An 11484-nucleotide genomic window follows, 5' to 3' on the forward strand; every position below is an offset into this window, starting at 1 on the left:
GAAGGGACTCTTTAAATAATCCCATCATTAAAGCCTCCTCAGTTAAAATATCTGGACCTAATTTCCTGCCAGTACCTGAATGAATACAGCTTACCCTAGTTACATACTATTTTCAATACTATAATTTTCTTCGGTAGTGTAATTTACACTACTCAGAGTTGGAGCTGAATAAATTATTTAAGTCAACAAATAATTTTTGAGCACTTACTATGTGCCAGGCACTGTGCCAATATCAGCTTATACAGTGGTGACTGAGACAGATAAGGTCTCCGCCCGCATGGAACGTACAGTCTACTGGGGGAGTTAGACAATACAAGATCCTTTAAGTTGCAAATGATAGAAAAGCTGAACCCAAACTGACTCATGCAAAAAGGGGAATTTATTGGCTCATTAAAAAAAAAAAAATCCAGAAATTGGGCTTGCTACTGCGAATTAAAAAAAAATATCACCTGCGGTGTCAGTGAACAAAGGATGTTGCAGCTATCAAGCCATTACATTACAGCCGCCCCAACGGTGAGCCCTGAGGGAACTCAGGATATGAATGGAATGGCATCTAGCAGTCAGCCGCTGCCGCCATCCCCCCACCCCACCCGACAGCGCACCCTGAGGAGACTCAGGATGAGAAACCACAGGGAGTTTGAAAAACAATAGATACGTGTATAACTGAATCTCTTACCTGTACACCTGAAATAACACAACGTTGTTAATCAACTATACTCCAATATAAAAAAAAATTAAAAAGAAACCCAACCAACTCAAGTAGGCCATTAGTAAAACAAAAAAATAAAAGAAAAAGGAAAAGAAAGCACAGGATACTGGTGCCAGATCGCTGAGGTTCATGTCAAAGGAATGATTTCAGTGAGCCCAGACTCTTGCATCTTCCCATACACAGAAAAGCGCTAAATTCCTTAACTTGAGATGTCTGGTTTTCTTTAATTAACAGTAATCTTTTATTTATTTATTTTGATGTGGACCATTTTTAAAGTCTTTATTGAATTTGATATTGCTTCTGTTTTTTTTTTTTTTTTTTTATGTTTTGGTTTTTTGGCTGTGAGGCATGTGGGATCTTAGCTCCCTGACCAGGGATCAAACCTGAACCCCCTGCATTGGCAGGCGAAGTCTTAACCACTGCACCACCAGGGAAGTCCCCCAACAGTAAACTTTTGATGTTCTGACTACCTGGTCTTTGTTGCAAAAACTCCTGTGTATCCTTGCTCCTCCTTTACCTCTTCGGAAAAGTCTCTCAGAGTCTCTATGAGATGCTGTGTCCTGGGCTTAAGTCTTCAGTTTTGTCCACGGAATAAAACATAATTCTCAAATTTTAGATTGTGTATTTTTTCAGTTGACACTACCTATGAAGTTTTATCTAGGACCTCAAGCAATGTCACCAAAACCTATTTCTCTTACACCCCTGGTTCTGCTTTTTGTGTGTGGGCTCAGTCCTTAAACTAGTTCTCCCCTCAGTGCAGCAAATGTGTTACAACTGAGAGTCCTAGAATATATTTAATTGCTTCTCATTGGCTGATTGGGAAATGATGCTCTGATTGGCTCAGCAGGAGCCTCCTAGCCACTATTATTATTATTATTATTTGCTGCAAAAAGCTTTATTATTTCCATTTGGTCCAGGGCTTGGGTTAGGGCTCCAGGGTGGTTCAAAAGCAGCCTAGTGGCTGCAGAGAGAGAGGCTTCAGGCAGAAGCCCTGACACCAGAGGGGCTCCTCAAAGGCTGCTGGGCTCCAGAGGTTCCTAGTCGTGCTTGAGGGTGAACCTTTCGAAGAGATACACGTCCAGCCCAGACTCGGGGCCCCCAGCCTGTGGAGGTTAGTCAGGTAGTTGCCATCTTCTTGATGAGTTTCACGTGCTCCTGTAGGAAGTGGCTCTCCAGGAAGTCACAGAGATGGGGGTCTACTCAGGCAGAACCCAACACATGTAGATCCAAAAGGGCCTGGGTCAGGTTTTTCTCCATGAGCACGGTGGCTTCCGTAGCTGCCTGGGTTTTACCCCACTCATCTTGGGACGGCTTCTGCAGGTCCTGGAAGAGGGTGAGGCCACTGCTGGTGTTGCATCTTCAAGAGGCACTCAGCACCCTTGGGATTCTCCTCCACCAATTTGTGGGAAAAGTGGCCCACGACCTGCAGAGACACATCGTAGCCAAGGTCAAAATAGAAGCCCAGAGAGAGTTAGTATAAGCAGATAGGGTAGGGGGTCCCCAGAGAAAGAACCAATCATGGTTTTCTTGACATAAATAAGCCATTTCTGGCCTAAGCCATTTTGTGATCTAAGCCTGGCCACAATGCTAGCCCTTGAACAGATTTCAGTAATTAATGATCTTAAGAGAGCAAAAGAATGCAGAAACAAACGACTATTGTCAAGTAAGAGAAGTAACAATAGCAAATATACCAGTTGTAAAAACTCCCAGTTCTCTTTCAATGGTAAAGATTAACCTGAAGCTCTTAACCACCAGATCAACTGGAACCTAAGGGAGGATGATGTTAACGTTTTCTGGACCCCTGTGACTTCCATCAACTAAAGCTTGGAGTCTTTTGACCACCCAAGTCCCTTCATGAAAATGCATGTACCCTTAGCTTCCTCAATTTTACTGTTTAGGGAGACACTGCTCTGGGAAAGATCCCCAGTGTTCTCCTTACTTGCTGCAAGTAATAAATCCTTCCTTTTCTTGATCTTTGGTTTGGTTGTGTCAACTGAAAAAAATGGCACAATCTAAAAGTTGAGAATTTCAGCAGACTTTCTGAGGACTTAAGACCAGAAGACAGCCTCCCAGATAGCTCTGTGGGACTGCTCCAAAGAGGTAAGGGAGGAACCAGGATACAAAAGAGTTCTTGCAACAAAACCCAGGTAGTTGGAACATCAAAAGATTACTGTTAATTAAAAAAAAAAACAGACATCTTGGGTTACTTTACTACTTTTTTATGTATGGGAAGATGCAAGAGTCTGGGCTCTTTGAAATCATTCCTTAACTGTCTAGGGCCTCCATACTGAATCAGATGCACAGTCGGGGCAGCTGCAGTGGCTGAGGGATTGATGGCTGCAACATCCTTTGTTTACTGATACAGCGGGTGACGTTCTTCCACAGTTGTATCTTTTAACTCGACATCCACCAAGAGGCAAACCCAGTTTTTCGGGTAACAGTAGGTGTAGGAGGCCCGCAGATGCACGCAGACCGGGCGGTTGATGACAGCCTCTATCTCCGTGGAATAATTTTGACAAATCTGGGAGCTCATCGTTGATTGGCATTAAGGAGCTAAGCTCAGAAAATGATGTTGGCTGGTCCCCGAGACCAAGGAGAGCTGAGTGGTTGGTCCAAAGGTTGCAAGTGATAAATAGGTTGGAGGGTGGATGGGGGCTGGAAGAAGGGGCGTCTCTGGGTCTTTTCTGTCCAAACACTATTGAAGCAAGAGACACATCCACTAGACTGCGGAGCACACTGCTTCCTGGACATTATTAGAACGAGGAGTGGACTCTACTTTTGAAGCCTAATAGCTGTCAATAGAGAAGTGGCTTTCCTAGAGGAAAACTGCAGTACTGTTTCCAGAAGAAAGAAGCCCCCAAACATTAGATGCTCATGAACAAAGATAAACAATGATATATCCTGATAATTAAACTAAAGCTGATCAATATTGTTAGGCAAAATGCTTTAGTGGCAGCCTAATGAGCAAAGCCTCATGGGTGTTAACCTGCATTCGATTTGCACTGCACCTGTAGGGGTCAGTTCTCCTGCTTGTGGACAGCATCCCACGACTAATTCTGCCTCAGGGCTTTCTTGGCAGAATTTCTTTGGGAGCTTGCTCTGCCAGGTACAGGGTAAACTGGAAGTATTCACCAGGGGCAACCGTTAACCAAAAACGGAGAGAAGTTGGTGGATAAAGGCCCCAGACTCTGACCATTTTAGAGAACAATTCTGACGCACATTCTACATGATGTAGCAGAGGGCTCCTAGGGGGAGGGAGCCCCAGTAGTCCATAACCGTACCCAGTCAATAAGTGGGTCCTTTATTGGATTTTCCTCCTTCCTTGTCTCATTCTTCTCCACTCTCTCTCTAAGGAATCCCTTCCTAAATCCTAATCTCAGTCTCTGCCCAGGAGATATCAAAGTGAAACCCAGCTGAGACCCAAAGGCTGGACAGAGCTACCCATGCAGAGAGCAAGGGGAAAACTGTGGTTTTGAAAAGGAGAGTAGAACTCCCCCATCAAATAGGAAAAACAGGTTAATTTTAGGCCACAGGGGAGAGCAATGAAAGATAAAAATGAAAGTGCATTTAATGAAGGTAAAACTGAATTGTTTCTACAGTTTTATATTAAGAAGCATTCTTAGAATTATTTCCATATTAATAAGCATAATTAATTTTGTAATGTGTATAATTATTAAAGTTGATTAGCTTTGCTCCCCCCATGTACTGCAAATATTTTGAAAGCAGGGATTTCTTGAAGCTGGTATCTCTAAATTAAATTAAACTCAGCAAATTTGCATTGAGTATATACCATATCCAAAGTACTTTGCTAAGTGCTGTAAGACAAATTGTCCTTGCTTAAGGGGCCCTCAGAGTCTAGTAGAGGCAACAGATATACGTATCTGGCAAGCTTGAGACTAACCAAGGGAGCTATGGGATTACAGGTATAATCCTAGTACTGTACCTTGTGGCTTCTTAGTAAAGGTGATGTATTCATTCATCTTTTACCGAGCATATACCTTATACCAGATCTGTATGAAGGACCGCCTTTTAATTATCATTGTTATTATTAATCAGGTGCAAAAATATTAATGTGTCTCCAAAGGCCAACTCTTCTTACAACTACCGGCAAATTCTCTAGCTTTGCTGTGAGCATTTTCCTGTCTTTTTGAGACGCTCCAAAGAAAACCCTCATCTGATCTTTTTCATGGCCTCCCAGGCATATTCCCTGAGGGTTTTGGAAGCTCTCCCTCTGGGAAATGCAAATGCCACATTTACAGATTCACAGAATGTTAGCTCTGAAAGGGATCTTAATGTTTTCTAGTGTTTTCCATAGAAATCTATATATATACTGCATACCAAAAGGGATTGGGAGGTTTGCATCTGTAAGTGGCAGACTCAGGGGCTCCAGCTGTCCTAAAGGCCAAGGGGTTCAATACCTCTCCATGCTAGTGTAGCTAGACAGGGGCAAGCAGATGACTGTCAGCTTGCCCGTAAGCTGTTCCGGCCACATTTATGTTAGCTGGCACACTTGTTTGGAATAATACCTTAGAGATTGTTTAGTCCAGCCCTGCAGTTCGTGTGCTTTCCAGAACTTCAGTTTTAGAAAAGAGGGAACCAAGGCCCAGAGAGGTGGCATGGTTTACCCAAGGGCACACAGTGAATTGGAGTTTCTCCTCATAGCTCCATTTAGAGACGGCTCCTCTTCCGCAACTTAAGGTCCTTTCACAATGCTCTTATCCAATTTAGGGAGAAGGGAGCTTACGGTGGGAAGCCGGGGAGAGATGGGTGTAGGGAGCAGTAGTAAAGTTCAAGGAAAGCTACATGCAGAAACACAGGATGTGAGACAGAGCATTCCTTTGAGTTTCAGGGAGCGTATCCTGGATGCGTTTAGTGCTGAAGCAAGCGAATTATGATGATCTCCCAAAATAACTTTGCTTTAGAGCTAAAGATATCCAGCCAGGCTCAAGGTTGCACAAGCCTTTTCCCCACAGCTCTTCGCTAATTGAATTAAACCCTTCTTGGCAATAGGGGAGTCTCCCAAAAACTGAACAGAAGGATTGATTTTGCACATGTAATGACTTGGCTTTCCAGTTGCTTCAGGCTGCCTGCCTCAGCTCAAATTCCTCCTTTAGCTACTGTATGCTTTCATCTTCCTGTAGTCGTTAGTGATACCTGATCCCATTACACTCTGGGGGCCTTCCAGGCATACTCTGTTAACTAATACTCATGATTGCTGCTAATTCATAGAGGGAAGAGCTCTGTACCGGCTGGTACATCTTCATGGTGTTCTTATCCACTTTTCAATTTCAGATGCAATGCCAAGGGAACTGAAGGTACTTCCATTAGAAAAGGGAATACTGCATTTTGTTTTCCAGAATCACGTACGTGCTAGAATCAAAGCCAGCAAGAGAGGACAAGAAAAGTCACAGAATTATAGTCTGTCTTCGAGTCATTCACCTCCCATCACTGTGGACTTCTACTCACTTTCAAAGCTCATTGTGTTTTGCTCTGCCCAGAGCCCACACATAGCATTCTTCCAAGCTCTGAACCTTTTGCCCATTCCTTCATGGTAATCTGTCTTTCGTGGCCTATGTTCTTTTCATTAAACTCATATCTAAAAATTATATTTCTAAATGCTAAGGCATCTCCTTCCTAAATTAAATATTTCATAGCTCTAAGTTCCTTTGGAGAATTAGAATTTGCCTCAAAGGAGTGACTCCCAGACTGAGAATTTCAGGGAACTTGATGAACCTGTAGTCGGAAATATTTGGGGTAGGCATTTATTTTAAGTTTTCTTTATTTCACATCAGCCACTCAGGTTAGTGTGAATGACAAATGTTCCCTGCCATATCAGTAAACAAAGGATGTTGCAGCCGTCAAGCCATCACATTACAGCCTCCCTGACTGTGAGCCCTGCAGGAACTCGGGATGGAGACAAACAGGCTGCCCACTGCCAAGCCCTGAGCCACTGCAGTCACCCCCAACTGTGCACCCTGAGGTGATTCAGGATGGAGAAAAGCAGAACACTGACCCCAGACAGCTGAGGTGCATATCAAAGGAATGATTTCATTGAGCCCAGACCCTTGCATCTTCCTATACATAGAAAAGCACTACATTCCTTAACTTGAGATATCTGGTTTTCTTTAATTAACAGTAATCTTTTGATGTTCCCACTACCTGGTCTTTGTTACAAAAGCTCCTATACATCCTGGCATCCCCCCTTGCCTCTTCAGAGCAGTCCAGAGAGATCTGAGAGTCCTGTCTCCCAGGTTTAAGTCGAATGTCTGTCGAATAAAACATAACTCTCAACTTTTAGGTTGTGCTTTTTTTTTTTTTCCAGTCAACACTAGCTAACATTGCCTAGGAGGTGAATAGAAATATTTTACAGCGTTTATGGTTCTGTGCAAGATGGTAATCTGCAAGAAACTAAATCAGGAGCGACCTTATCCTGGAAAGCAGAACTGGTCATGCAGGCCCTCAGTAAGAAACCAGAACGTATGGATAATAACTAGTAAGAGAGACTAACTCAATTATTTGTTCAGGTCCAATTCTTCTGTGGCTGTATGAACACAGCATTTATTAAAAATTGTCCATTTCACTTCCAGGAATAAACAGAAGCATGATTCGTAAGGGAGGAAAAGGCCTGTAAGGTATGAAATCATCACCAGACCAAAGAGGTGGCTACAGTTTGTCAGAATCACTGCTGTCAATAAATAGTGAAACTTTCAGAATTTGGTTGCCCTCTGAATAAAACCAGAAAGAATGAACACATGACAAGTAGATTTACCTTTGGCAGAAACAATCCAGAGATGGTTTGTAGGTGTGTGACTATTAGAGATTCAGGAAACCTCTAAATTTTATATAGCTGACCTACATAAATCATCAAGACAAGGAATATTAGCAAAGAAAGCTGTAGCCTCCTAAACTGTGTTTTGCATGGAGCACACATATAGCAGTGTTCCACTGGAGTTGGCAGTACGGGTTTCACAGAATTGATTGTTAAATATTCAGGTAAATTCTGTTGGTCCCTTGAAATCAGCCACAGTGGGAATGTTTATACCATAGAAATTGGCAGTTGCTATAGACCATGGATTTTTGTTTGCTAGTTTTGTTTAGTTTTCAGAGAGTTGGTTTACCAGTCCACCACTGTCCAGCACTGCTAGAAGCAAAGAGAGCCTATCTGTCAGGAAAATGTACATTCCTATCTCTCAGAGAGGCATGTGTTGTATGGACCTGGGAGAACTCACCAGACATTTCCCAGAACCCCTGGATGGAGTAGTCCTCCAAGTCTCCTTCCTTCAGGTCTATGCTCAACTAAGCAACCTTCTGCTTATTTATTTGGTACCAGTAGATGAATTGGTGTCAGATGGTATTCCTTCAAGTCCTGGGGCTTCTAAGGAACTGTTCTGGAGGATGTCTGGGGAAAGAGGAGAAGATCACACCAGGCTGAGCAGCCCTTTCCTCTGTCTTCAACAGGAGCAGCTTCATTTTCTCTGTTTTACATATTGGTCTCACACACACACACACACACACACACACACACACACAACCCAAAACAAAACAGTTGCTTGGAGAAAGCATAACACCGCTAAAAAAAACTTTCAAAAATAGTAGGCCAGAGATTTTGTTTGCCAGAAAAGCACATCCCTTATTAAAGTTAACAGTTTATTTTTCTGGGTATAATTCGGCCACTTGTGAGTTTAGTTAACTTCAATCAGCTTCCTATTAACTGATAAAGTTGCGATGCACCGACTGAAAATTCAAATATCTTGACTTCCCATGTTGAAGACTAGACTCATCAGTGAGGAACTGCCCTTCTGAGATTTCGATCAGGGTGGTCAGTACACTTTCCTCTCTGATAGCTCTCTCTTACATGGAGCAACTGGGAAACTTTCTCTTTGCTACAAGGAAACTGGAAAATGTAGTCCGTCAGGTGAGCTGAGCTCAAGTCATGGGATGTTTCTGTCTATTAAAATGGTTCTTCTTCTAATTAGAAAAGTGACCTGATGTCTCTTAAAATTTTTAGAAAATTAGAAAAGCAAAAAGAAGAAAATGGAAATCACTTTATCCACCACCCAAAGACAGTCACTATTACTTCTGGCGTATAGTCTAGCCATTTATAGAAACACACATGTTCATCCACATACATATGACTTTTTTTTCCTTCCACATGACTTTTTTTTTTAAGAGGAGGTTCTAAAGTTTGAGTTTGCAATGTAATGACATTTGACTGGTTCTCATCACAGTTTCTGTATCTGTAATACCTGGGTACAGGTTGATCTCTACACGAAAGGCCTTTTCTCTATATAAAATTCTAAGTAAAAGGTAATGTAAAAGCTTCAAATTAAAAAAAAATCAATTAGTTATTTTACTAGATACTACATGCCTACAGTATAATCTAAAAGCATAATATGGTGTTCAATAAACGTAAGTCTCTCTGCCACAGTCTACCAGTTCTCCCCAGAGGCAACCACTGTTATCAGTTCCTTGTTTGTTTTTCAGAGACACTCTGAGCCTATGCAAGCATATGTGTAAAGTGTAACAGCTAATTTAAAGAGAAGATGTTTGGTTTATATATGGAATTAGAGCTCAAACATTTTCCTTCTATTAAAATATTCTTAAAAAGTCTTTCGTTGTTGTTTTGTTTTTATGCATTATTTTCCTTTATGGCTAGAGAAAGCTTCTCATCTATGGTCATTACTATTGTCATAATCATCAGCAAACATGAATTAAGTCCCAGTGTATGCAGGTTACTGTAAGAATACCTTCATTTAGAGAATGAACTATCCTGACTTTGGGGGTGAAGGTTGGGGGTTGGTAAGATGATAATTGCATAATAATGAGACTTCCTCCAATTCAGAAGTAAGAAACATATCTACATTTTCTGTCTGGAAAGTTCAAAAGAAAAAAACCCCAGCATAATCACATTTAGAATTGAGTAGGTTATGTGTGTTTAAGAAGTAGACAGAGTAGTTCCCATTACTTATGGATAATCAACATGGAGGTGGTATTAGTTTTCTATTGCTGCTGTAACAAATTACCATAATCACAGTGGCTTAGAATAACACACATTAATTATATTATAGTTCTATAGATTAGAAGTCCAATAGAGGTCTTACTGGGCTAAAATTAAAACTTTGACAGGCGTGCATTCCTTTCTAGTGTCTGGGGAGATTCCCTTTCCTTTCCTTTTTCAGCTTCTGGAGGCCACTACATTTCTTGGCTTATGGCCTCCTCTCTCCACCTTCAAAGCCAGCAATGTTGCACCTGTCTGATCTGTCCTCTATAGTCACATTTTCCTCTGACCACAGCCAGGAAAGACTTTCTGCTTTTAAGGTCTCATGTGATTAGATTGGGCCCAGATAATTCAGAATAATCCAGATAATCCAGAATAATCTTCCTATCTTAAGGTGCTTGATTTAATAAAATCTGAAAAGTCTCTTTGCCATGTAAAGTAATATATTCATAGATTCTGGGGATTAGGATGTGGGTATCTTTGGGGAGGGGGCATGATTCTGCCTTCTACAGGGATCAAGAGAAATGAATTTCCAGAAAAATAAAGCATTCCTTCTATGCTGTTCTGTGTTGTGGAAGATTCTTGGAAAAATCCCCAAATGGAGCCTGAAATGGCTGGCTCTAGCCAAGTAGCAATTTTTCATTTCTTATAGAACAATATACTAGCATATCGTGACCATTGTTCATAAGCAATGCAGGCCAGAGCCACTGAGTCTTTCCCTGTTTGATATTTTCATGTCTTTTTGAGCAATATCCACTAATCCTTTGGTTAAAATCCCTCTTATTTATGAATCCTGTTTTCTTACTTTTTTGACATGCATTTGTTTCTAAATAGTTAAGGCATAAGCCTGTCACTTTGAATTTTAAACAATGCAAAAGGAAGTAGTAAAAGTATTTTTACCAGTGTCCCAGAATTAAAGCTCATTAAGTCTCAGTTTCTCAGGGAGGAATCACAGGTCTAGAGTCCTTTGGCAAATCAAAGATTCCCACCTAGAAGGAAGACTGAAAGCACTACAGATAATACCTAGATATTTTGGGGGACACTGTATATATGACCAGCTGTCTGAGGAAGAAAAAAATCAAACTTGGTTTACTGATGGGTCTGTAAACATGCTGGCACCATACAAAAGTAGACGGCTGCAGCATTACAGCTCACACAGGGGTGACCCTGAAGGACAACAGTGAAGGAAAATCCTTCCAATGGGCAGAATTTTGATCAATAGGTATGGATCTACGCTGCTTCTTGGGCAGTTGCCAATTGTTGGGCTGGTGAGTTAGGGACTTGAAAGAAATGGGATTGAGAGATTGGTGACAAGGAAGTTTGCAAAGGAGGTTATGTGGATGGACCTCTCTGAATGGGCACAAACCGTGAAAATATTTGTGCTCCACATGGAAGCCCACCTAAGGGCATCTACTGCAGGGAAGCTTAATTGCCAGATGGACGAAATGATGCTCTCTGAGGTGTCAGTCACTTTCCCCAGCCACCGCAGTGTTTGCTCAGTGGACCCCTGAGCAAAGTGGCTGCAGTGCTTGGGATAGAGGCTATGCATGGGCTCAGCAACGTGGCTCATGCTTACTAAGGCTGACTTAGCTGACGCTACTTCTGAGTGCCTAACCTGCAAACAGTGAAGACCAACATTAAGTCCCAATCGGTGACTTCTCCAATGCATGGCACCAGTAGCCAGCAGCTGGCACCCCTTCAGGCAGTTTCATAGTGGAGTGTCTCGGTGGGATGCCTCCCCATGAATAGCTTTCCCCAGCATCCTAGATGATGGAGT

At 41.9% G+C, this 11484-nt stretch overlaps 1 long non-coding RNA gene across 1 annotated transcript; it reads right to left on the reverse strand.

Annotated features, from left to right (window-relative positions):
* Positions 1-1955: 1955 nt before the first annotated feature.
* LOC141278864 (uncharacterized) lies at positions 1956-11484 on the reverse strand. The gene is made up of 3 exons (XR_012332259.1): positions 11323-11484; positions 7939-8108; positions 1956-2132 (listed from the first exon to the last, which is right to left on the reverse strand). It is a non-coding gene; the product is annotated as an uncharacterized lncRNA (long non-coding RNA).

Source organism: Tursiops truncatus, chromosome 6 (assembly GCF_011762595.2).
Source record: "Tursiops truncatus isolate mTurTru1 chromosome 6, mTurTru1.mat.Y, whole genome shotgun sequence".
NCBI classification, from domain to species: domain Eukaryota; kingdom Metazoa; phylum Chordata; class Mammalia; order Artiodactyla; family Delphinidae; genus Tursiops; species Tursiops truncatus.